The sequence below is a fragment of the Oryzias latipes genome, chromosome 9 (genome assembly GCF_053564925.1).
Source record: "Oryzias latipes strain Hd-rR chromosome 9, Olatipes_Hd-rR_3.1".
NCBI classification, from domain to species: domain Eukaryota; kingdom Metazoa; phylum Chordata; class Actinopteri; order Beloniformes; family Adrianichthyidae; genus Oryzias; species Oryzias latipes.
In genome coordinates, this window is record NC_136245.1 from 31,267,805 (window position 1) to 31,293,970 (window position 26,166).

General features: G+C 40.6%; 1 protein-coding gene across 1 annotated transcript in view; it reads right to left on the reverse strand.

Annotated features, from left to right (window-relative positions):
- si:dkey-215k6.1 (transmembrane protein 132C) overlaps positions 1–25,851 on the reverse strand; it is a 267,022-nt gene extending 241,171 nt beyond the window's left edge. Inside the window, exon 1 of the mRNA XM_078953270.1 lies at positions 25,784–25,851. The gene's annotated coding sequence lies outside the window, so the exon portion shown is untranslated. The remainder of the gene's footprint in view (positions 1–25,783) is intronic.
- Positions 25,852–26,166: the final 315 nt, after the last annotated feature.

Genomic DNA, 26,166 nt, shown 5'->3' on the forward strand with positions numbered 1-26,166 from the left:
GTTACATCACTTGTCACTATTAGAGGAAGCCTGGAGGCAGTAAGTGTTCATTATATCATAAAAAGGAAGGCATTTATCATGGAGATTGGATTGTCATATAGGATTGGAGCTTCTCACAACCACTAATTGATAGCTATTTTATAAATGAGAAAGAATCTGCTCTTTAAGCGGACATGTTTGAAGCTGTTGAGCTTTATCGCCGACAGATCTCTGATCCTGCGTGAAGTTCAAAAGTAGAACAGGTCAGGCAGGTTCAAGGATTGTTGAAGGGTTACTTGTTTTTCTCTCTTTTTTTTCAATAGCTGCAATTTTTTTGTATTTCTTAATATTTATATGATCTTTATTGCAGATAAAAGCCAGATAGAAATTGTGTCATTGGTGTTTTAAAATGAACTGGTGGCATTTTTCTGATGATGAAAGCCTATATTTAAAATAATTCAGCTCTAAATTGAATTTTTGGGTATTTCTTTATTCACATCGTTGTGAATCAGGACCAGATGGGGGGAAAAAAGCCGTTTGAAAAAAAAAAAAAAACGTATTTCACGCCGAGAGCGCCACAAGCTCCCTACTTCGAGCTCTCAGCAATGATGAAGGGAAAGTGGGGGAGTGCAAAACAGTCCCGCCCACAGCTCGGAAACTAGTTTCGTGTTCCTGCCACTCTGCAGAAAATATGTCTTAGAAAATGACAGGGTTTTTGATTTTGGCTAAAAACGGCATCATCATAACTAAGACCACTGGAACGCTTTCACGATAGATCAAAAGATGATCGGAGTGGGTCTTTAAAAGAGAAACCATTACAGGAACTCAATGAAGCGACTTGGATGGGTGGCCAAACGATTCAAGAAGAAAAGAGAAGACGTCCAGATGCCATTACTTGATTTCAAAACCATTTCAGAAACATTTTCACATCATCAAGTTACAATTGTGACCAAAATCCAAAAGCAAAACTGGGCCTTAACCACCATCTTTTCCAAGGTATAAACCATCCTGATCTGTTGGGACCAATTCTTTTCCTCCTCCTCATCTTTTCAGCCATCCATCCATCTTCTGAACCTGCTGAATCCCTTTGAGGGTCATCGGGTCACCGGAGCCGATCCAAACTACTGTTTGCCACCTTGAACAGGGCGCCAGTCTGTTGCAGGGCCACACAATCACATACATTCCCTCCTTGGGACAATTTTAGAATCACCAATGAACCTATGAAGCATGTTTTTGGACTCAGAGGGGGGAGCCAGAGTGCCCAGAAAAAACCCACACATGCACAAGCAGTACATGCCAACTCTTCACAGAAAGGTCTCAGCCGGGATTCAAATCAGTGAGGCGAGAGTGCTAACCACTACCACACCATACAGCCCTTCATTTCTTCATTATTTTCTTATACCTAAATATTTTTAACAGCGTAAGCCCTCTACCCACAGTCTGACATCCGTCTGTTAATACATTTTCATGAGTTCATCCGTCAGTCTTTCCCTATACCCTCTTCATCCACGTATCCATCTTGCTCCTCACTGAAAGATCTCACTTCTTCCTCCTCTGTGCTTCATTGCTGCCATCATTGGGTGCCGTTTCACATCTGCAGTGAAAGCAAACTCACCAAGAAAAGGACATGGAGTGCCCACACTATAGGGACAGTGCTGTTGGTTAAAGATACCAAGATGGTTGGGTTCCCATTCATCAACAGATCGTATTTAAATCCATATCTTGGCGATTTTGTGTCAAATGTAATTTGTGCCATGTTTCTGGGCAGAACAACTTTTTAATATTTCAGGGTCTAAAATGAAAAGAAGAATTTTGTTGAAATCAGTTTGTTAAAACTGAATTTTATTGTATTTGGGTTGAATTTTTTTCTGTTCATCACATTAGATCTCCCAAATGATTGATCTATTTAGCAGCATTTGAAAAAAGTCTCTCTGCAAAGAGAGTTGGAAGTTTCCAAAAGTGAGTCATGTGTGTAGGTCTGTAATTATCCTTTAAACTCCACGACGGTGACCCTGACGTGCAAATCACATCAGCAGATTACTCAATGCTAAACAGATTTGAGATCACAATTAAAGAGCAAAACAAATGATTTAAAAACAACATTATGCTTTGGAAATCAAAACAAAATTCGAAAAACCAAAATTTAAAAAAAAAGAAAAAATTCCAGGAAATTAAAATTCCAGAAATTAAAAATAAAAAGTTAATAAATGAAAAACTAAGAAACTGGACGTCAACTGACTTAATTGATTAATCATTGAACTTTTGCAGTGGGTGAGGTCAGAAGCTTAAAGAATTAGCTTCCGTTGGAAGATATCCTGTCGAAAAACTTCCAGTTGAAAAATTGAACAAACCAATCAGGGATTGATTTCTTATTTTGCTTCATTTTTTAACAATTCATTTTAATTTCAGAAAACTTATTTCATTTCTGAAAGGTTTCTTTTATTTTTATGTATTTTTTGTTGTATTTTGGTTTCTGGAATTTTGTTTTGGTTTTTAAAATGTAATTCATTTAAAAATATATATTTTTTGCTGCATTGTATTTTGTTTAGTGGAGGATACCTGCTTCATAAGACAGTTTTTCTTTGCTTTGTTTTTGGATTTATACATTTTTGTTTTATCTTTACATGTTAGACCTTTATTAGAGAACATACAAACTGCTTAATCTCAATTATTGGGATTTCATGGCAAGTAAAAAGAAAAATTAAAATAAAAAAAAGACAAAATTCAATAAATTATATACAGTTATAGGTTCATTGTGGAATATAGTTAAAGATATCTGTAACAAAAGAATGGAGTTGTACTAAAAAGATGGATATCAGTTAATGCAGCAAAAAACAGTTTTAAAGATAAATTATTAGAGCAAATTGTGATTAAAAAAAATGCTTATAAGGTCCGAAACTATGGGTTGATATGTTTTTGCGTTGAGTCATTTGAATGTCAGGGCCACCGTAGTCCACTGCTCTAATGGGATTCTCTCAAGCAATACATCAGGAATCTAAAAAATATCCTTTAATTAAAAGTATCTCATGTCATGTCTACTCTCTGAATTCAGATGTTCTTAAACGTAAAATTCTTACAATCTGTTAAAACACTCTTCCATATTATGAATAAACATCCTAAACCAGGAATACTTTGAACAGCAGTTCAAACTCTTTTTTTTCCTTTTCTTTTTTTATCTACCTCATTTCTCTGTACATTTATCGTCTGTGCTTTAGGCGCATCTTTTCCTTCGTTTTCCAAAATCCCCTTTTATCTCGTCAGTTTAGGCCGGGCTGATCCCAGCTGTCATGAGACTCCGCCAGTCCGTCTTCCAGCCAAGCAACCATGAACTCTCAGTCCAACGGACAAGTTAAAATCACCCACGTGTCCATGGTTACAGCACAGGAAGTCCTCTCGCTGGGATTCAGACCATTTCTGCCCAATTAAGTATCAAAAGTTTTCATCCTTTATTACAATGCAGCTAAATAAAAACACTGAACTAACAAGCATTAACTTTGTAAATTGCTCTATTTGTTGTCTTTTATCATCAAACTATCATCTTTAATTTGATCTTTTAAGTAAATAAATATAGATTAATTTATGACAAAAGCTGTTTGTTTTTTTTATGAGGAAACCTTAATTTCAGAGTGAGGCTCCATGCGATGTGAAGCCATGCAGGCAGCCCCCCCTCTCTCAGGTCAAACAGCTCCTGCAGAAATTCTGGCGACAGCTTGTTCGGATGGTACTTTCCACATGTCGGCTGGAGAAAGCTTACCGCTGCTGACAAACCTCCACATCGACTTCAGACTCCCTCTCGCTCCCCGTTTCCCTGCTCCTCCTCCTCCTCTACCCCGGTTCTCCCTCTGCAGTCAGAGTACCACAGACATTTCCGTGCCCAGTGGAGCAAACTGAATACATTAGAATCCAATTAAAGCTGGAGAAGAGAACTGCTCAGGCTTTAAATGTGCAGCCATGTGTGGGTCCGTGTGTGTTTGTATGCTCACGGGTGTGTCGATCATGTGTGATAAATTATACCCAACCAGAGTGAGAGGAAGGCTTTTCTGTTTCAGGTCTGTCTTTTCTGCTGGAGTAACAAACTACTTAACTGTAGCGTAGAATAATGTTTCTATCGTTACACATGTTGCAACACAGAGTCGAAAAACTCAGACACAGTGTGGGCTCCTTGTCCTCTTCGCCCATCTTCATTCGGTTTGTGTTGTTGTGCGAACACACAGGAAGACCACCGACAGGCCTGGTGAATCAGAGCGGTGTGCTTTTGGCTGAGGCAGAATCGATGCCTCAGTGTTGCATGACACACAACTCCTGTTCAGTTTGAAGCTCAGGAGCAGAGCTGCTCACATGCAGGTTCACATTTACGGATGGAGTTTGCCGAAAAACACGCAAAGTGATGCACGAAAAAGACACAACCAGCAGTTACATATCATCACTAATTTCAGTTTTTACCGACAGTTTGTTTGACTCCGACATCAAACCCATTTCACAGATGTGTGGTGGAAGAATCTGAAGACCCACAAAAGAACTGTACGATTAAGGCAGCTCACAATGCCTGAGGGTTCTGTGTGCAGAGTCACCTCCAGCAAATGCCGCACAGTACCGAGGGGGAACATGGCCTACGACGCCGTCTCAATCAATCCCAACTGTTGTTATTCACACCATCACCACATTTTGAAAATGTAAATCTTGCTAAAAAATCTACTGTTGTGAACAATCAAATGAACAAAACCAGCAGTAAGGAGGCAGACATGAACGCAAGAACTTTGATACTCTACTCTGGAAGGATTTTTGCTTATTTGAGCAACAGTCGTCTTTGAAGACTTCAGGAGGCTGCACTGACGACGACCAAATTCAGCTTTTTCCGCATCAATTTCCTTCAGTTTCCTGTCCGAGTCACTTCCCGTATTTTCCTTAAAGTATCACCTGTCCCACTTTACTTTCACTGTCGCTGTTCTGAATAAAACCTGATTCAACAGGAGTTAATTCTTCATATTCATAACGCAGATTCAACTGGAGCTTCAGATTTGAGAAAAGGAAAAAAGCTGTTCAAAGCGGGTTTCTGCTTTAGTTGTTCAGTTGACAGACCTGTTTCTTAACTGATGGAAATATGACGGGCAAATCTAAGAGTAAACAAGAAGTGTATGTTCTGCACCACACATCTGTCCTGTACAGAAGGGTAAAAAGAGCACAGATTAAGAGCATAAAATGAATAATAAAAAAAGCTTTTTGTGTTTAAAAAAAACAAAAACAAACTATAATTAAAGCTACAAGTAGCATTTAGCGGGCCCGAGCACGTGCGACCGCATGGCACGAGCGACCGCCCCGTGAGCAACGCCCTGCTCGAGCCATTCTCGTCGTTTTTTCTTGTCCATTCTGGAGCTCCAAGCTATTGTTAATACGACAGCAGCCTGGGGGGGGGGGGGGGGGGGGGGGGGGGGGCTGTAATCTGTTGCCTTAAGGGACAAAGACTTTTGCATATAGCATGAAAAAAATTCAAGCAATGATGATAATTGCTATCACTGTCCCTAAGGATGAGAACAATAGAACTCATTCAATTTCCACTACAATGTCTAGATGAGTGTCAGCTATGTCTGATAACTTGGCCAATTAGCTGGACCGGGATCTTGCAAAGTGCAGGTGGTTAACGTCCAGTGTGATGAGTCTGTGGACGGCAACAGTACAGCATAGCTTTTGGTTTCCACAAGAGAAGAACTCCTGACACATCTGCCCTAACAGACAACTACAAGAGGAGTTGAAATGTATAACACGGTGAAGGAGTTTTTGTGCAGAAAAAGGTACAATTAGAAAAGCTGGTAGCAGTGACTGCAGATGGGACTCCTGCTATGATCAATAGACAAACAGGTTTCATCACTCACTGTAAAGCTGACCCAGACTTTCCAAAATGTCTGCATTACTGCTGCGTCATTCACCAGCAGGCCTTATGTGCAGAAGTGATTGGCTCTGGACATATAATGACTCTTATTCTGAAAATCGTAAACAACCTCAGCTGCAAAGCAAAACAGCACAGGATTTTTAAGGTGCTATTGGAGGAGATGTCTGTTGAATATGGTGAATATGAATATGGTGAATCTGAACTTGCATTCTTGACTGACATTACTGGAAAACTAAACCACTTGATCTGCGAGCTGCAAGACAATGGCAAAACTATTTTTTTTTGACCAGCCTGCCTGAGCCAGTGTTTTTCTTGTGGGGATCTTTTCTGCCAGGGCTTGTCAGCTTGGTCAGTGGATGTTGCTGCAGTTGTCTCCCTTGCTGGGACAGCTGGAGTTAAACACAGCAGCTCACGGCTCTGAAGTGGACCCCGTTGCTGTCCCAGTCTGGATGGGCACTGTGGCGATGTTCCAATGGCCAGGCTGGCTCCTGGTATAAAGAGATTCCCAAATACCATTTCCTAACCGCAGAGCCAAGGATGTGTTTACATGTTTAGGTCAAAAATGTGATGGACAGCTTCATGTTGTCTAAACATGCCACCCTGTTATTAATCCAGTTGATATGGTTCTCCATCTGTGTCTAGGTGATAGAAAAGCATTTTTTTTATATTTAGAGCTCTAAGCAAACAAACAGTTGTCTATATAAAAGAGCTTTTACAATTGTGCACTTTTAGCAGGTCTCTGAGTTCATGTGACCAATGTATGGTGGATTTTCACAGACCTTGTTTAAAACTGAAGGTGAGAGAGACTTAGAGAAATGGCTTCATTGTTCTGGAGTTCTTTGTTTCATCCACAGAAGAGTAGAATTGGTGATTGATTTTGAAAAGCTGCTGAAAAAAGTATCTTTTTCAAATTGCAATTTCTAACTTAGGTTTTACATTTTGTGTTCCATTTTTTGTGCTTTAATTGGGAAGCATTTGTTATTTGTTTGGTGTTTTTAAGGTTCTGCAAATATACACATCATTTTTTAGAGACATTTGTTATCAGTTGTGTTTGTTGATTTGTAGTTTAATTTCATTGGATGTATAGATGTCGTGTGGGGGGGAGGCTCGAGAGCAGGTAGGACCCAGGCGCAGAGACGGGAGGCAAACGGGTTCAGGGCAAGTGGGTTTATTTAACTAACAAAAAGCGCTGCAGAGCAGGATGACAAAACTAAAAACAAAAACTTACTGTGGCATGGCAAGGGACATGGACGCCAGACAAGAAGACGTGAACAACATGAGCAGAAGTTAATGGACCAGCACAGGAGGAAGGCAGAGACAAGACTTATATACAGACAGGGCAGACAAGACACAGGTGAACACGATTAGGGCAGATGGGGACCAAAGGAAGTAAAACTCAAGAAACATGACAATACAGGAAACCTTTCAAAATAAAACAGGAAACAGAACCAAACAAGACAGAACAAGAACTAAAGCGAAAAAAAAGACAACAAACTGAAACCATGACAATAGAAAGGAAAAGAAGTTCAAACATTGATTATAAAAAAGGATATAAGAGATAAAAAAAAAAAGAAAAAGGAAAAGAAAAAAGATAAAATATTGATTTAATTGCATTTTGAATGAATAAAAAACAATGATTAATAGAATCAGAATCAGAATCAGAAATCAGAAAAAGTTTTATTGGCAGGTTCAGTAGAGCGCACTTTACAAAACGAGGAATTTGACTTGGTGTATAGTGCAATTAAGAATAAGTTAAAAATTAAGTTAACAACAACAACACACTATATACAGTAGAGTAAGGTGAATTAAAGTGGGAGCACAGATGGGCTGGGATGGTGGGGCCTGTAAGTGGCACCGACAGTCCTTTGGTGGGCGGGGGGGGGGGGGGGGAGGGGGGGTCACCTGGGGGAGTTGGGGTACTGTTCAGCAGGCTGACTGCAGTGGGGAAGAAGCTGTTCTTGTGGCGCGAGGTCCTGGTCCTGATGGACCGGAGCCTCTTGCCAGAAGGGAGGGGCCGAAAGAGATTATGTCCTGGATGAGAGGGGTTGACATCTGTAGAACTGTACTGAGAGTTGGGTTTTGTTTTGGAGCACATTCATATGTTTTGTTTGTAAAAAAAAAAGATAAAATATTAAGTTAATTGCATTTTACATGACTAGAAAAGCAATGATTATTCATAAAAATCTATGAAAGACATACAAAACAAATGAAAAAGCAGTCTGCCCTCCCTCTTGTGTCTAAACTCTTGTCACCTCACCTCTGGGTTAGTTAGCATATGAATAGGCAGCTGGTGTGTGTGTGTGTGTGGGGGGGGGGGGGGTGAAATTTGACTCCAGCAACAGGGCGGATTGAGGAGCAGGCTGCAGCATGAGGAAAAAACTGAAGCATGTAAGAGGAAATGACATCCTACAGTTGACCAGTTCATTTTATATCTGTAAAGAATATTCAAGAAGCATTTAGACATGTTCAGCTATATGCGTGTGAAACTTGGTGTGGATATTTGAAGCATAAGTAATTTTAAAACACACTTGTTTGGAGTCCAGACGGAAAAAGCACAGGTTTTGGGATGAATCAGGATTTTTTTTAAATCATCTGTTTCACCTGGACTTCTGAAAAAAATATGGAAGGCAGCAAACACAGATCCCTACATTTAAAAAAATAAATGGTGTTGATATATGATGATTAAGTTATGAAAAAAAATAGGTGTTTGTAGTTTTGCCTAAAAAGACGTTTTCGGACCTTTTTGGATGTAATGCTCTCTAAGATGTCACCTGTAACTTCAATCATTCTGAATTTTTTTAGGAAGCAGTAGCACATAAATGCCTATTAAAGTGTAGTCTTTGGTGCTGATAACCTAAACAGAATTTATGCTAAAAATCTTTGTTCAGTCCCAAATTGCATAGGAAAAAAAGAGGTATGAAGTTTCTCATAGACCCTTTTGTGTTACATATCAAAGCTGGAGGTTATTAAAGGCATCTAATTCTGAAATCTCAGCTTCCTGAGACAAACGGCTGATTTATAATAAATTTCTATTATTTGGGTGCACATAATCGACCACTTCCTGTTACGCAGGCACCGTCAGGTGTACACCCATGAAACTTCAGATTATGAGAGAGGACCCTTCAGAGTATCTCCAGTTTTAATTTCATGCACATCGGACAAAGCAAAGAGAAAATACAGGGCAGAATGTGCCCAATGCAATAACTAGGTGGCGCTATAGAGCTCGTCCAAGATTGTCATATCCATGGGTTCAGAATAGAAGCTTCATCATATCCATTGAATTTCAGTGAGATTGGACAAGGAATGTGCACGTGAGAGCAACTTTTGTGTGCATGGCGAGATGCCCAACTTTGCCGCTCTGTCACGACCACACCCCCGCATTGAAAGTTATGGTTTTTTGTCAGAGTAAACTTCAATGGCTTTTCAACAGGTGGACGTCATTTTCAGGTGTGTCGGCTCATCCTACTGGGAGCAGTGATGCTCCAAGTAAAACATGTCATTTCCTCTTGCCAGCAGGTGGCGCTACACTTTTTCCAGATTTTTTCACTGCTGATGTGTTCAGGGTCAGACTACAATCATGCACATCAATTTTGGATCAGATTGGATTATGCATGGCTGAGTAATGGCCATTTTTCTTTTCATGGCGTGTTTTCGAAACGACCTCCAATTTTGACGCGCCGCCATGGTCACAAACATCCATAAAAACTTAAAAGCTTTGCAATTTAACATCGGACATGTGTTTAGTTTACAAAACCAAAGTTTGGAGTCATTACTCTCAAATCTCTAGGAGGAGTTCGTTCTAGAGCGAGGCCTGCAAATGTCCAAAATGAAGCAAAAATGACATATTGTCATCAAAATATCAGACTTCCTGTGCGACTGACAGCTTGGTCCCAAGAGACTTTTTTGTAGGTTTCTATCCGATGAACATGCCCTGTTAAAATCAGGTTTGTACTATAAAGCATATGGAGGTGCTCGCGAAAACAAATTTTGCAGGTGGCGCTATCGAGCCATTTTTGTTTACCTATGCCGTTCTCCTATAAAATATGAAATTTTTCGCGACTCCTGATGTGTATACAAAATTTGGTGAGTTTTGGGGTATGTTAAAGGCCTCAAAAAGGCGACGGAAAAGTCGGAATAATAATAATAATAATAATAATAATAATTAAAGCTACAAGTAGCATTTAGCGGGCCCGAGCACGTGCGACCGCATGGCACGAGCGACCGCCCCGTGAGCAACGCCCTGCTCGAGCCATTCTCGTCGTTCTTTCTTGTCCATTCTGGAGCTCCAAGCTATTGTTAATACGACAGCAGCCGGGGGGGGGGGGGGGGGGGCTGTAATCTGTTGCCTTAAGGGACAAAGACTTTTGCATATAGCATGAAAAAAATTCAAGCAATGATGATAATTGCTATCACTGTCCCTAAGGATGAGAACAATAGAACTCATTCAATTTCCACTACAATGTCTAGATGAGTGTCAGCTATGTCTGATAACTTGGCCAATTAGCTGGACCGGGATCTTGCAAAGTGAAGGTGGTTAACGTCCAGTGTGATGAGTCTGTGGACGGCAACAGTACAGCATAGCTTTTGGTTTCCACAAGAGAAGAACTCCTGACACATCTGCCCTTACAGACAACTACAAGAGGAGTTGAAATGTATAACACGGTGAAGGAGTTTTTGTGCAGAAAAAGGTACAATTAGAAAAGCTGGTAGCAGTGACTGCAGATGGGACTCCTGCTATGATCAATAGACAAACAGGTTTCATCACTCACTGTAAAGCTGACCCAGACTTTCCAAAATGTCTGCATTACTGCTGCGTCATTCACCAGCAGGCCTTATGTGCAGAAGTGATTGGCTCTGGACATATAATGACTCTTATTCTGAAAATCGTAAACAACCTCAGCTGCAAAGCAAAACAGCACAGGATTTTTAAGGTGCTATTGGAGGAGATGTCTGTTGAATATGGTGAATATGAACATTGTGAATCTGAACTTGCATTCTTGACTGACATTACTGGAAAACTAAACCACTTGATCTGCGAGCTGCAAGACATTGGCAAAACTATATTTTTTTATTGACCAGCCTGCCTGAGCCAGTGTTTTTCTTGTGGGGATCTTTTCTGCCAGGGCTTGCCAGCTTGGTCAGTGGATGTTGCTGCAGTTGTCTCCCTTGCTGGGACAGCTGGAGTTAAACACAGCAGCCTCACGGCTGTGAAGTGGACCCCGTTGCTGTCCCAGTCTGGATGGGCACTGTGGCGATGTTCCAATGGCCAGGCTGGCTCCTGGTATAAAGAGATTCCCAAATACCATTTCCTAACCGCAGAGCCAAGGATGTGTTTACATGTTTAGGTCAAAAATGTGATGAACAGCTTCATGTTGTCTATTGATGTAAGTTTAAACCTAAACATGTTTCCCTGTTACTAATCCAGTTGATATGGTTCTCCATCTGTGTCTAGGTGATAGAAAAGCATTTTTTTTTATATTTAGAGCTCTAAGCAAACAAACAGTTGTCTATATAAAAGAGCTTTTACAATTGTGCACTTTTAGCAGGTCTCTGAGTTCATGTGACCAATGTATGGTGGATTTTCACAGACCTTGTTTAAAACTGAAGGTGAGAGAGACTTAGAGAAATGGCTTCATTGTTCTGGAGTTCTTTGTTTCATCCACAGAAGAGTAGAATTGGTGATTGATTTTGAAAAGCTGCTGAAAAAAGTATCTTTTTCAAATTGCAATTTCTAACTTGGGTTTTACATTTTGTGTTCCATTTTTTGTGCTTTAATTGGGAAGCATTTGTTATTTGTTTGGTGTTTTTAAGGTTCTGCAAATATACACATCATTTTTTAGAGACATTTGTTATCAGTTGTGTTTGTTGATTTGTAGTTTAATTTCATTGGATGTATAGATGTCGTGTGGGGGGGAGGCTCGAGAGCAGGTAGGACCCAGGCGCAGAGACGGGAGGCAAACGGGTTCAGGGCAAGTGGGTTTATTTAACTAACAAAAAGTGCTGCAGAGCAGGATGACAAAACTAAAAACAAAAACTTACTGTGGCATGGCAAGGGACATGGACGCCAGACAAGAAGACGTGATCAACATGAGCAGAAGTTAATGGACCAGCACAGGAGGAAGGCAGAGACAAGACTTATATACAGACAGGGCAGACAAGACACAGGTGAACACGATTAGGGCAGATGGGGACCAAAGGAAGTAAAACTCAAGAAACATGACAAGACAGGAAACCTTTCAAAATAAAACAGGAAACAGAACCAAACAAGACAGAACAAGAACTAAAGCGAAAAAAAAAGACAACAAACTGAAACCATGACAATAGAAAGGAAAAGAAGTTCAAACATTGATTATAAAAAAGGATATAAGAGATAAAAAAAAAGAAAAAGGAAAAGAAAAAAAATAAAATATTGATTTAATTGCATTTTGAATGAATAAAAAACAATGATTAATAGAATCAGAATCTGAATCAGGAATCAGAAAAAGTTTTATTGCCAGGTTCAGTAGAGCGCACTTTACAAAACGAGGAATTTGACTTGGTGTATAGTGCAATTAAGAATAAGTTAAAAATTAAGTTAACAACAACAACACACTATATACAGTAGAGTAAGGTGAATTAAAGTGGGAGCACAGATGGGCTGGGATGGTGGGGCCTGTAAGTGGCACCGACAGTCCTTTGGTGGGCGGGGGGGGGGAGGGGGGGTCACCTGGGGGAGTTGGGGTTCTGTTCAGCAGGCTGGCTGCAGTGGGGAAGAAGCTGTTCTTGTGGCGCGAGGTCCTGGTACTGATGGACCGGAGCCTCTTGCCAGAAGGGAGGGGCCGAAAGAGATTATGTCCTGGATGAGAGGGGTTGGCTACAATCCTGGCTGCCCGCCTCCAGGTCCTGGAGATGTGCAGCTCCTGGAGAGACGGGAGGTGGCAGCCGATCACCTTCTCTGCTGAGTGGATGACGCGTTGCAGCTTGGCCTTGTCTCTGGCCGTGGCCGCAGCGAACCAGACTGTGATGGAGGACGTGAGGGTGGATTCGATGATGGCGGTGTAAAAGTCTACCAGCATCTTTTCAGGGAGGTGAAACTTCTTCAGCTGCCTCAGGAAGTACATCCTCTGCTGGACCTTCTTAGTGATGGAGCTGATGTTCTGCTCCCACTTGAGGTCCTGGCTGATGATGGTTCCCAGGAAGCAGAAGGACTCCACAGAGGTCACCGGGGAGTCACAGAGGATGACAGGGGGGAGGGGGGCTGGGGCCTTCCTGAAGTCCACTGTCATCTCCACTGTCTTCAGAGCATTAAGCTCCAGGTTGTTAGCGCTGCACTATGACACCAGCCTGGCTATTTCACTCCTGTAGGCCGACTCATCTCCGTCAGAGATGAGGCCGATGAGTGTGGTGTCGTCAGCAAACTTCAGGAGTTTGACAGACAGGTGACCAGCTGTGCAGCTGTTTGTGTACAGGGAGAGTAACAGGGGTGAAAGGACACAGCCCTGGGGGGATCCGGTGCTTGTGGTCCGAGTATCTGAGACGAGCTTCCCCAGCCTCACATACTGCTGTCTGTCCGTCAGGAAGTCTGTGATCCACCTGCAGGTGGAGTCAGGCACATTCATCTTGGAGAGTTTTTAATACTAAAGATGTATGAAAGACATACCGAAAAAATATGTCTTTCAGTGTTTAACTGGCTGTCTTTGGATTATGCATGCCTGAATAATGGCCATTCTTACTCCTCATCTCTCTGTTCACTGCTTGCTAATTTACATAGCAGGGGTCCCAGCAGGAGGGGGCGGGGTTGTAACACGACTCCTTCAGCAGAGCCAGGCTGAGAGAGGCTTTGACATGTAAGATGTTAGATGTTAGAATGCCAGATGTTAGAATGACCAGTTCATTTTATATCTATGAAAATATTCAGGTAGCTATGGGACATGTTTAGCTATAGGTCTGTGAAAATTGGTGTCGATTGTTGAAACATAAGTTACCATAAAAAAATGTTTGTTTGGAGTCTAGACAGATTTAACACAGGTTTTTGGATGAAAAAGGATTTTTTATAAATCATCTGTTACACTTTTAAGTCTGAAAAAAATATGGAAGGCAGCAAACACAGATCCCTACCGTTTTTAATTTTTTTGTGCTGATATTTGAAAGATAAGTTATGCAAAAAAATAGGTGTTTGCAGTTTTGCCTAAAAAGACGTTTTCGGACCTTTTTGGATGAAATGATGTCTAAAAGTTCACCTGTAACTTCAATCATTCTGAATTTTTTTAGGAAGCAGTAGCAAATAAATGCCTATGAAAGTTGAATTCTTGGTGCTGATAACCTAAACAGAATTTATGCTAAAAATCTTTGTTCAGTCCAAAATTGTATAGGAAAAAAAGAGGTATGAAGTTTCTCATAGACCCTATTGTGTTACATATCAAAGCTGGAGGTTATTAAAGGCATCTAATTCTGAAATCTCAGCTTCCTGAGACAAACGGCTGATTTATAATAAATTTCTATTATTTGGGTGCACATAATCGACCACTTCCTGTTACGCAGGCACCGTCAGGTGTACACCCATGAAACTTCAGATTATGAGAGAGGACCCTTCTGAGTATCTCCAGTTTTAATTTCATGCACATCGGACAAAGCAAAGAGAAAATACAGGGCAGAATGTGCCCCATACAATAACTAGGTGGCGCTATAGAGCTCGTCCAAAGTTGTCATATCCATGGGTTCAGAATGGAAGCTTCATCATATCCATTGAAATTCAGTGAGATTGGACAAGGAATGGGCACATGAGAGCAACATTTGTGTGCATGGCGAGACGCCCAACTTTGCCGCTCTGTCAAGACCACACCCCTGCGTTGAAAGATATGTTTTTTATCAGAGTAAACTTCAATGGTTTTTCAACAGGTGGACGTCATTTTGAGGTGTGTCGGCTCATCCTACTTGGAGCAGTGATGCTCCAAGTAAAACATGTCATTTCCTGTTGTCAGCAGGTGGCGCTACACCTTTTCCGTATTCTTCCACTCCAGATGTGTTCAGAGTCAGACTACAATCATGCATACCAATTTGGGATCAAATTGGATTATGCATGGCTGAGTAATGGCCATTTTTCTTTTCATGGCGTGATTTCGAAACGCCTTCGAATTTTGACGTGCCGCCACGGTCACAAACGACCATAAAAACTTAAAAGCTTCGCAATTTAACATCAGACATGTGTCTAGTTTACAAAACCAAAGTTTGGAGTCATTGTTCACAAATCTCTAGGAGGAGTTCGTTCTAGAACGAGGCCTGCAAATGACCAAAACACAGCAAAAATGACATATTGACATCAATATAGCAGACTTCCTGTGCAACTGACAGCTTGGTCCCAAGAGACTTTTTTGTAGGTTTCCATCTGATGAACATGTCCTGTAAATATCAAGCTTGTATGTTAAAGAACATGGCGGGGCTCGCGAAAACAAACATTGTAGGTGGCGCTATTGAGTCATTTTTGTGCACCCATGCGAGAGCTGTATATCTAAGGTGGAGATATGTAAGAGACATCTCATTCTGAAATCTCAGCCTCGTGATACAAACGGTTGATTTTTTATGAATTTTTAATTATCTGACTGCAACGCAATCAACCACTTCCTGTTTGGCGGTGGCTTGCGCAAGCACCGTCAGGTGTACGCCCATGAAACTTTAAACAATGAGAGAAGACCCTTGTGAGTATCTCCTGTTGTAATTTTATGAACGTCTGACAAAGCACAGAGAAAAGATAGGTCAAAATGTGACAAAAAATGTATTTGTTTATATCTAGGTGGCGCTATGGAGCTCGTCCAAGATTGTCATATCCATGGTTTCAGAATGGAAGCATCATCATCTCCATTGAATTTAAGTGAGATCGGACAAGGAATGTGCACGTGAGAGCAACTTTTGTGTGCATGGCGAGACGCCCAACTTCGCCGCTCTGTCACGACCACACCCCCGCATTGAAAGTTATGGCTTTTTGTCAGAGTAAACTTCAATGGCTTTTTAACAGGTGGATATCATTTTGAGGTGTGTCGGCTCATCCTACTTGGAGCAGTGATGCTCCAAGTCAAACATGTCATTTCCTCTTGCCAGCAGGTGGCGCTACACCTGTTCCGGATTCTTCCACTGCAGATGTGTTCAGAGTCAGACTGCAATCATGCATATCAATTTTGGATCAAATTGGATTATGCATGGCTGAATAATGGCCATTTTTCTTTTCATGGCGTGTTTTCAAAATGACCTCGAATTTTGACGCGCCGCCACGGTCACAAACAACCGTAAAAACTTAAAAGCTTCGCAATTTAACATCGGACATGGGTCTAGTTTACAAAACCAAAGTTTGGAGTCATTATTCATAAATCTCTAGGAGGAGTTCGTTCTAGAACGAGACCTGCAAATGTCCAAAATGCAGCAAAAATGACATATTGACATCAATATAGCAGACTTCCTGTGCAACTGACAGCTTGGTCCCAGGAGACTTTTTTGTAGGTTTCCATCTGATGGACATTCCTTGAAAAAATCAAGCTTGTATGTCAAAGCATGTGGCGGGGCTCGCCAAAACAAATTTTGTAGGTGGCGCTATCGAGCCATTTTTGTGCACCCATGTCAGTCTCCCATAAAATATAAAATTTTTCGCGACTCCTGATGTGTGTGCGAAATTTGGTGAGTTTTGGGGTATGTTAAAGGCCTCAAAAAGGCGACTGTTCCGTCGGAAGAAAAATAATAATAATAATAATCCGAGTAAATACAATAGGGTCCTTGCACTCCGTGCTCGGGCCCTAATAATAAACCTAACAGATACAATAGGGTCCTTGCACTCCGTGCTCGGGCCCTAATTATGAACCAGCTGGATTATATCAGGTTTCTGAATAAGTTTATTGACAGATAAAAAAAAGTAATCATGGTTTCCTCATTTTATCAGAACTTGGATGGAACCCGTCTTAAGAAATGAATGAAAAACATTTGGAAGCCACCAAGACTAAACTCAAAACTCTTGAGTGTTATTAACATGAACGTTGTGGCATTATAAGGCAGACAACAAAAGACCTGCTCTTTCTTCAGAAAACTGGTTTATCCCTTGGCTGCATCGGAAAATATGTTTGTTCAGCCTTCTGTCTCGAGATAACGGTTTTATCGCTTTAGTAAAATAAAGTGATAGTTTTTTTTGAGAAAACTAACAAATACATTGTAATCAAGAAAACAAAAATCAAGGAATACATGTCCCCTTATTTGGAGAACAAATATGGAACCAAAACCAAGCTAGTGGCCAATACAAGAGCTAAATTACCCACCATGCACTTTACTTTTTTATCCTGCAGCGGTTGGGGTCATTACAAGGCTTTTTTTTTCTTCCTCCAAATGGACGTTTTTTTTTTGTTTGTTTATTGTGCTTTTATGTATTTACTCTTTCTTTTAATCATGGCTGAAGCTTGAACCCACAATGGATGCCATTCCTACAACACAAAAACTGCAACTGAATGGTTTTGGAATGTAACGTTTAATTTTAAATTCATGAGGGTAAAAATTCAAATGGATGTGGCTGCTAACCCAGACCAGTAATGTCTGTGTGAAAGTGCATTTAGATTGGGGTGTGAACAGTTTAAAACATTTTGTTCTTTGCTTTAATATGAACATTAAGTTCTTCAGCCAAAACAGAATCATTGAAAACTGCTTCAATTTGGAGATTATCTATTGAAATCAGTGTTTCTGTTTTCAAAGCTAACCACAAAAATGACGAAAGCTTTATTTATACACAACTTTACATAAATTAAAAGTAACTATGTATTAAATAAAGCTGTTATAAAAAAAAATCTTCCTCTGTAAAATACATTTTTGTAATTAAACAGCCTCCTGACTTACCAGCAATGCAAATATGCTCTGGAGGATGTTTCTAAACCTGAATATCTTCCAACCACTGCATACTACTGAATTAATTCCCAACTGGAATCAACAGAGGACATTTAGGGCTTCTCAGTAATGCCAAATGTGAAGGGGTGAGGCTCTGGGAACTGTAGTTTTTGTGGATTTAGAAACATTTTGACTAAAGTAATTTCTCTCAGAAAATGTTAAATGTTAAAACCAAAAATAAAATAAAAACAAAGACCAAATTTTCTTCTCCCGATCTAACTAACTTTAATGCTGGTTTTATTAATTAGAAAAGCAACAAAGAAAAATGCTAATTATGTAAAAACGTGTGCCTCAGATGTTTTTTATACTCTATTGGTGGTTTTTACTGTTAACCTAAACACTTGGACAGATTGATCCACACATGGGGACATAACGGTCAAAAAGGTTCTACGTGACAGCGGCGGTCATAATAACGTTTCGTCTGTGTTTTCCCTCCACAGTTTTTGTCAGCGCCAACGGCCCACCAAGATCAATAGCAGAAAAACCTGGAGAACCTCCTCGCTTTCTCTCCCTATAGAAGCAATTTACTCGTCCTCCGTAAATCAATGGAGACAAGTGGGGCTAATTTAGACTATTTGATGTCAATTTGGCCTTGACCCCTCCCCATCAGACTCACAAAGCCACACATTCACATCCCACTTAATGACTAACTGCGCTAGAGTTTATTACGCAGAACTGAGGACCGCTCTTTTGCCTCTCTGTCCCAGCCAGACAAATACACCCTCACAAACATCTATGCGCCGAGGCGCTTTCTTCACGTTTTTCCTGCACGCACTCTCATACACAAACCATGACACAGGTCATAACTTGTGGCCCCACTGCCTGAGATTTCCATATTGGTTCTGTCAGGGGCGATTTTGTTTACAGGGCCCTTTAAATGAAATAACCACACCAGAGACTATCAATTATTGTTAGAGGGAGTAGAGTGGCTGCGAAGGTGGGCAGAAAGCAAGCTAGGAAGCAAATGGGATGAGGAAAGAGTGTAAAGGTTCAGGAAACACTGGAGAGGATGGGAGGGGATGATTGAGAGATGGCAGAGAGTGGAGGTGGTGAGCTGGAAGGACAGAGCAGATGAGTAAGAGGGAAATAAAACCAAAGCAAAGAGATGGATAGGCTCTCTATAGAAGTAACCGAACTGAGTTAAAGTTGTGTCTGCCCTGAACAAGGTCTGAAGTCAGGTCTGGAAACAATTCACGTTTAGACTAAAATTGTCACTCGTGCTTAAATTCAAACTGCTCAGAACCCAGAAATGTCATAAAACCAAGAAAATCCACAGCTGGAGCAAAAAGAGACCTTTCAGTGAAACGCAGATTAGTATTGTTTTAAGATATGGTCCACAAGGTGTTAGGAGACGACCCCGCTGAGTCTGCTTTAATGAGTCCAATAAAAGAAGCAGTTTAGAAAAGAGAGCCGAAGGGGAAGTCACGGACCAGAAAATATGGCGCAGTTAGGGCTTCACACTTTTTCACATGACCAGAAAAGAAGAAGCTCTTTGATTAAAGGTTCATTTCTTCATTGCTTTGTATTCAGTTCTCAGAGCGGTGGATCAAACATAGTTGGACAGGTCACTGTAGTTGAGCGCCAGGAGCTTTAAAGACCCACTCTGATGTAAATTAGGTTTTTTCGTGTTTTTAGATGTTCTTGTGGCTTTTTTTTTTGATTAACGAAAGACATGTATAATGAAAATTAACCTCAAAATAGCATTTCTGAGTATTTCTTTATTCAAAGTGTTGTGAATCAGGAGCAGACAAAAAAATGTTATCAAAAAAGAGTGGTAGGTGTGACATAGAACCTAAAACAGCAAGCCACAAGAAGCTTCACTTAATTCTGATGCATTCACTTGTAGACAAATAGATCCATGTACGTCTTCAAGTTCCTCATACAAGCTGGCATCCGGCTCAAAACTGGATGACTGGATAGCTATGATATTGCGTATCCCTTTCGCTACACCGGTAGTATTGGGTTGGGGTTGTGAGAGGCTGTCAGCTAGCAGGAGAGAGAGTAAACAAAGGGATGATGGGAAGAGGAGGACGGCTCACTCCAAACCAACAGTTCCATCCGCAATTCAGAGGTGAGATTTTAATGAACTACCGCTGCTCTGCATAAACGACATAGAAAACCACAGATTATGTTTTATTTTGGCTATAAAGAAGAAAATATGTCTCATTCTATTCATTCCATTTTAAGTATAAAGTAAAGTTTAAGTTTGACTATAAAAACATCGAAAAGAATTTGCAGGCCTCTTCAGAAGAAGAGACTATATTTTTGAAAGGAAAGTTTTTTCCTTGTAAAATTACTAATTTTTCTTATAAATTTATGCCCTTAAATGTATTTTTTTAATTTTTACAGTGGCCCTAATAAAAAAGTCATAGGTTTGGGATTCAAACTGCCAGAACCTACCCCAGTACCAGTTCTCTAGGTTGGTAAAATAATGGTCCAAACGCTAACACAGCTCACTGTACGTGCAGTTGGACATTTTGATGGCAGAGTCGAGCTGTACCAAAGAAGAGCAGAAACGCTCCGGAAAGCTTTCCACCACTTCAATGAGGAATCCCTTCAGATCCATGATAGACAGCATTTCAGGGATATTTTGGTGCTCAAAGTGTTAGAAGATGCTCACAGACCCCTCTGTCAGCAAATGTTGACTTTCAGCATTGTGGCTTGTTTGATTCCTCTCTGTCTTTCCTTGTGTTTATATTACTTTATCTGTCAGTCAGTCTGCTTCTGCAGATGCTTTACAGCAAAGTCTCCCATTACTGTGCATCTCTATATGTTCATGCAGGAATGTCCAAAAGTATTTGGCCCAGTCGGATTTATTATTTGGTTGCAAATTTAAAAATTAGAACAACAAAACATGAATTAACTAACATTTTTAGAAAGCTGATTTAAATTTCTCAACCCACTTCCAGGTCTAATGATGACGAGACCTTGAATCGAGAAATGGTTTGATCTGAGCAGACCTGGCTGACTGAGGAAAGCCGGTTCGTTAACATTAGACATCATACGGTGGTAGAAATAAATTCCAGAACAAATGAGGGGCAAGGCTACAGATGTTTGTTGGGAAAATTATTTAATTTCTTTTTTTATGACTTCAGAAAACCACAGTTAAAGTCGTCATCCACAAATAGTAGAAATATGGAGCAGTGGTCAACTGTTCTAGGAGGGACTGTCCAACCAAAGTTACTCCAAGTTCAGCGACACCATGCATGAAATTAACAGCTATTGTGCAAAGACGAGTGGTTCAAAATCCCTTCACGATGCTGAAAAGATTGCATTCAGTGTCAAAAATGCAGTTGTTGCTGCCAAAAATGGCCTAACGAGCTTTGGATGGTTTCACCTTTACCATAGTAACACATCTGGGTTTAGGCTTTTTGTTGATGTGTTTGTGTTATCTGCCTTCATATAAAGCCAAATTTGTTTGTGCAGAGTAAGCCCGCAGCCATTTTCCATCATCCATCTGTTTACACTTTCTCCCTCTAGCTTACAGCCCCTTAAAACCTCCACCTAACATTAGCGGTACAACAAAAATGCCGAACAATATTGGAGCTATCCAGGACAAGGAAAACAAAGGTGAACATGAATCCATTTGTGTACAGGTGGATGAATCAGAAAAGTGTGGAGCAGAGAGCTTGCTGTAACTTTTTCTTCAAACTAAGTTTTTTTTCCGAAAGCAGTTTGTCCCAATGCTTCTGCTGTACAAAGATTTGAATAAAGAAATGCTCAGAAATTACAACTATAAGGCTAATTTTATTTATCTATGTTCTCCATTATACAATTGTCGGTTTTCTTGTTTACAGTAATTTTTTTTATTTTTCTCTATTCTGTGCTTTATCACAATACATTCTGTTACTCTGTTCCACTCTGTCTTTTAACCTGCCTCTTGGTATTAACTAAGGTTACTGACCTGAATAGCATGAGGGCTACAAATATCTGCGAACCTTAAGAGGTTTGGATTCAATTGGCTCTTGACATGTCACTGCACTTAGGTTAACGTTGAAAGAACGTTCCCAAATTAAAAATGTTTAAACTACGGTAATCAAAATAATAACTGCATGAAAATTCACTGTTGGTTTTTCTAATGGAAGAAGTCTGAATTATCGTAATACAAACTAAAAGCTGAATTGAACAAAGGCTTTACCACCAGTCTACTGTTTTATGAATTGATTTTCCCATCTTGGATTTTCAAACCTGGAACATCTGCTGTGCTGCTTGGACAGACTAAGACCACAACTGTGTTTTAGATAGAAACAACTTTAAAGAAATGGAAGCAATTCTTTTCTATGGAGTAAATCCAAACTCAGTTTCCCCAAAAAGGAAGAAAAGAGAGATCCAGAACTTTGGAGAGCAACCACAAGTCCGTGTGAGAGACGCATATCCCGCCTCTGAACATCACAGGTGTACGCAGTCATTTGGATAGCTTTCACTTATCGGAACAAGCAAACACACCCTCAGTGCTCTAAGCTGGATGTCAGTTCAAACAAACATCCAATTTGCTGGACAGATTACCCAGGGGGCTTTGCTGTTTGCCACCTGTGAAGGGATGGAAGCAACCCATTGAGACGATGCTAATCAGTTTTTACGCACACACACGTACTTGGCCAACAGATATTAATTCTCGACAGAAGCACACCACAACTGGCAGCTTAATTACACTCATTTCACTCTGATTGTCTCCCACAGGATCACAAAAGCCCACACACTAACACACACACTCACCTGAGACAATTTGCCCCCAACACTTTGAATTAAGAATATTGTCATATTGAATCATTTCCCCTGTGAGCAAATGTGTGTTTGAATTTGTGCGTGTTTGTGCCTTTGCATGTGATGGAAATCAAAGGCTGCAATTAGTATGTGCAGCAACGGAACGTCATTCTAAAAGACATTATTCTTTCCAACCGAACCGATTACCTTCACATTTTTCGCATTAAATCTGTGACTTTCTGCCACAGTGGCGCGCGTTGTTTTAATGCAGATATTGCCACAGCAATGTGAGAACGATAATGTGCAAAATAACTTCAGTTCCTTGTTGTATGACAGTACCAACAGAGCAGGTCATTTCAAATAAATCTAGTATTCTAGCATAGAAAACATCACAAGTCTTTCATGATGCATCATTCCAACTGTTTCTCCTTTAAAGAGTTGTGTTTGGAAAAGGATCACATGAACAAACAAGGAAAATTCTAATAAAAGTGCAGCACAATACAACAAGGTTGTTAATTTATAAAGAGTGTCCTGGTCTGCCTCCTTGTCAGGATTCTGCCTGTCCCTTTGTCTGCTCTGCCTGTTCCAGACATCACCTGCACCGCTTCACCTGCCTCTTCCTCACCATTAATTCTCTGCCAGAAAGCTGTCTCTCTGTTTTGAATCCTGATCGGGTCTGCCTGTTCCATTTTTGACCCCCCCCCCAATCTAATCTGGAACTGCCCCGCCTGCCCCCTGTCTGTACCTCCAGATTGAATCTGTGAACTGTATCCAGTACTGGAGTGTGAGAACTATCAAAAGATGAGGTCTTTCTCTGCTCATACTAGAACCAGCAACCCCTGAAAGTCTTACCTGCTCAGAGCTGCTGGGAAGATCTGGTCCTATCAAAGCCTGTCTAGCCCTCTGTGAGCCGTTCTGAAGAGACTTTATAAACCACTGCTATTCTTCCCTGCCATCTAGAGTGTTTTTGCTTTTTTGGGGGGGGGGGTTCGTTTTTGTAAAGCCACTGACCGACGGGTCCATTTCAGTGCTGGTGGTTGTGGTTTGAAGCTGTAACCCCTATGGAACCTGGTAGACACACTGCGCAATTCAAGATAAAATCAGTCAAAATAAGCTTCCAATTCAAATGTTCCAACAAAAATGTTGCACTTTGACAAAAACTAAAGCCCGACAGCAGCTTATAATGTCCTTTTGGTCAGACCTAGGAAAAGATTATGACCTAGCTGCTCTTGACACGTTTTGACCACAGTCTTCCTCAGAAGGATTTTCACCTGTTATTTGCATGTCAAAATCAGCCGTTTGTGATGGCCCACCATACAAACCGGTCTAGTGTCTTATGCACATATTCTCTCTTTGCATTATGAAATCCACTTATTTTTGTTTCAAACATCTACAGACGGTGGATCCTCTAACTGTCATATAAATACAGGTTCTTTATGGACGACCTGGAACAAACAGCAACCAAAAAGGGCACCAATCTATGGAAGCATTTGTGTAGCATCATCCAAAATCATAGTCAAAACCAGAAATGCTTTTTCATTTTCCAAATGAAGCTGCATTTTTTGACTCAAAATTAAAATGAAAAATCAATACTTAGAAATGCTTTTTCATTTCTACTTAAAAACCGCTTGTTCTGTGTAATAATTAAAACTAAAAATGCAAAGAGGGGATTGCCTTTTCACTTTCACATCCATCCTGTGAATAGCGTTGCATGTATCAATTCGACTTAACATTTCCCGAGGGGAGGTGGGGTGATGACGTCAGCGCCATCTCCGTGTATCCGGCTTCCAAGAGACACTTTCTAGGAGCAGTGCGGCCAGGCTTGTAGCTTTGTGTTAGCGGCAGAATAGAGGGCTTTGTAGCGGTAATGAACTTCGGATCATTGTACACCGCTTACATAGCTGCATTTCAGCCTTCCGCGGACCCGAAAGAAAGGTAGGCATTAGGCTAATATGTGCAAAAACATTAGCCATAGAGGGACTTAAAACTGTGCGGGCAATGCCGCAATGAGCATCTTGGATGTAAATTTGTGGGAATTACATCAGCCTTTATTTTCTCTGGACACCACTTGAAACACAAATTCATATGATGGTTTTGAGATATTCAGATCTGCGTAGCAGCACTTCCGACCTGCACTTCCGGGATCTGGAGACGCGGATCGCGGGGCGTTGCACTACGCTATGCGAAGGCGGCTGCCAGTCGGAAGACAAAGCTAGTCCGCAGGAAAGTTTCAACGAACCGCGGTGCGTCCGAATGAGGACTGCGGAAGGCGGAAATGCTGCCAGGAAGTCCTGAGAAGCTGTGTAAAATCATCTGAAGTTCACAAACGTCACAAAGCCCTCTCCTCTGCCACTAACACAAGGCTACAAGCCTGACTGCACTGCTTCTTGTGTCTCTTAGCAGCTGGACACACAGAGATAGCACTGACGTCATCGCCCCGCCTCCCCTCTGGAAATGCTAAGTCAAATAGAAACATGTAACACTATTCGAAGAGTGGATGTGAAAACGCAAATGCAATTCCCTCTTTGCATTTTCGTTTTAATTATGACACAGAATAAGTGGTTTTGAAGTAGAAAATGTAAAAAGCGTTTTGAAGTATTGATTTTTCATTTTTCATTTTGAGTCATTTGATGCGGTTACATTTTGAAAATTAAAAAAGCATTTCTGTTAATCCATTTGAATTGTCAAATTAGACATTTCTAAATGAGTTTTGCTACACATTTACCAGAGAACTTTTTGAAAATGAAATGTCAAAAACCATTTTCATTATCATTTTTATTAAGTGACAGAATAAACAGTTGAAGAAAATGAAAAAGCCTTTTTACGGATTACGTTTTCATTTTAATTTTGAGTCTAAAAATGCAGCTTCATTTTGAAAATGAAAAAGCATTTCTGGTTTTGACTTTTATTTTTAATTATGCTCCTCAATCGCTTCCATACCAACCCAACAAATACAATGCAAATATGTAGATGACATAGAAGAAATTAGCAAACACACAAGAACTCAACTGGAATCATACAGTTTACCCTCAACAAAGAAGCAGAAATCACAAGATCCTTCCTGAACGTGAAGATCCAGAAGTGTGATGACAGCAGACACTGCCACACCTACAGCAAAACGGTGGTAAACCCTCACTCACTGCACACCACCTTTCCTTTTTCAGAGTTTACAGGGTCACATTTCAAGACTCTACTGACATGCTCAAATAAATAAACACATTTCCTTGACTTAAAATAAATACTTCACTTTGTTTTTCTAGTGTGAATGTGTGGCAACCACTTTTTGTGTGCAGTTTTGATTGTTATCAGTTTTATTGGCTTCACCTGTTTTGATTTGTTGGGGAATGATGCTGGTCCCTGCAGGTGTGGCTGAGATTCTGATCCTGGAGCTGTGAGGCCAAAAGGGGTGAAACAGGAAGTATGACCTTTAAATACACCACCCAGGCAATTGGGCAGGTACCATCTACCCAAGTTTTACAGGGGGAAAACAATGGACTAATTTAAATGATGTTTATTTTCTTTAATTCTGTTAGTTATCATGTGTGTTGCTTATTCCCATTGAAAGACCAAGTCGTTTTGTAGTTTTTGTCAAACATATTGAGAGTCCTGCATGTTTGTCAGAGGGTTTGAGCAGCCACTATGAATGTTCTCCCAGGTGTTTCTTCTTGCTATGTCAGTTTATTTGGGTTAGCTGGTCTGTTCAGTTG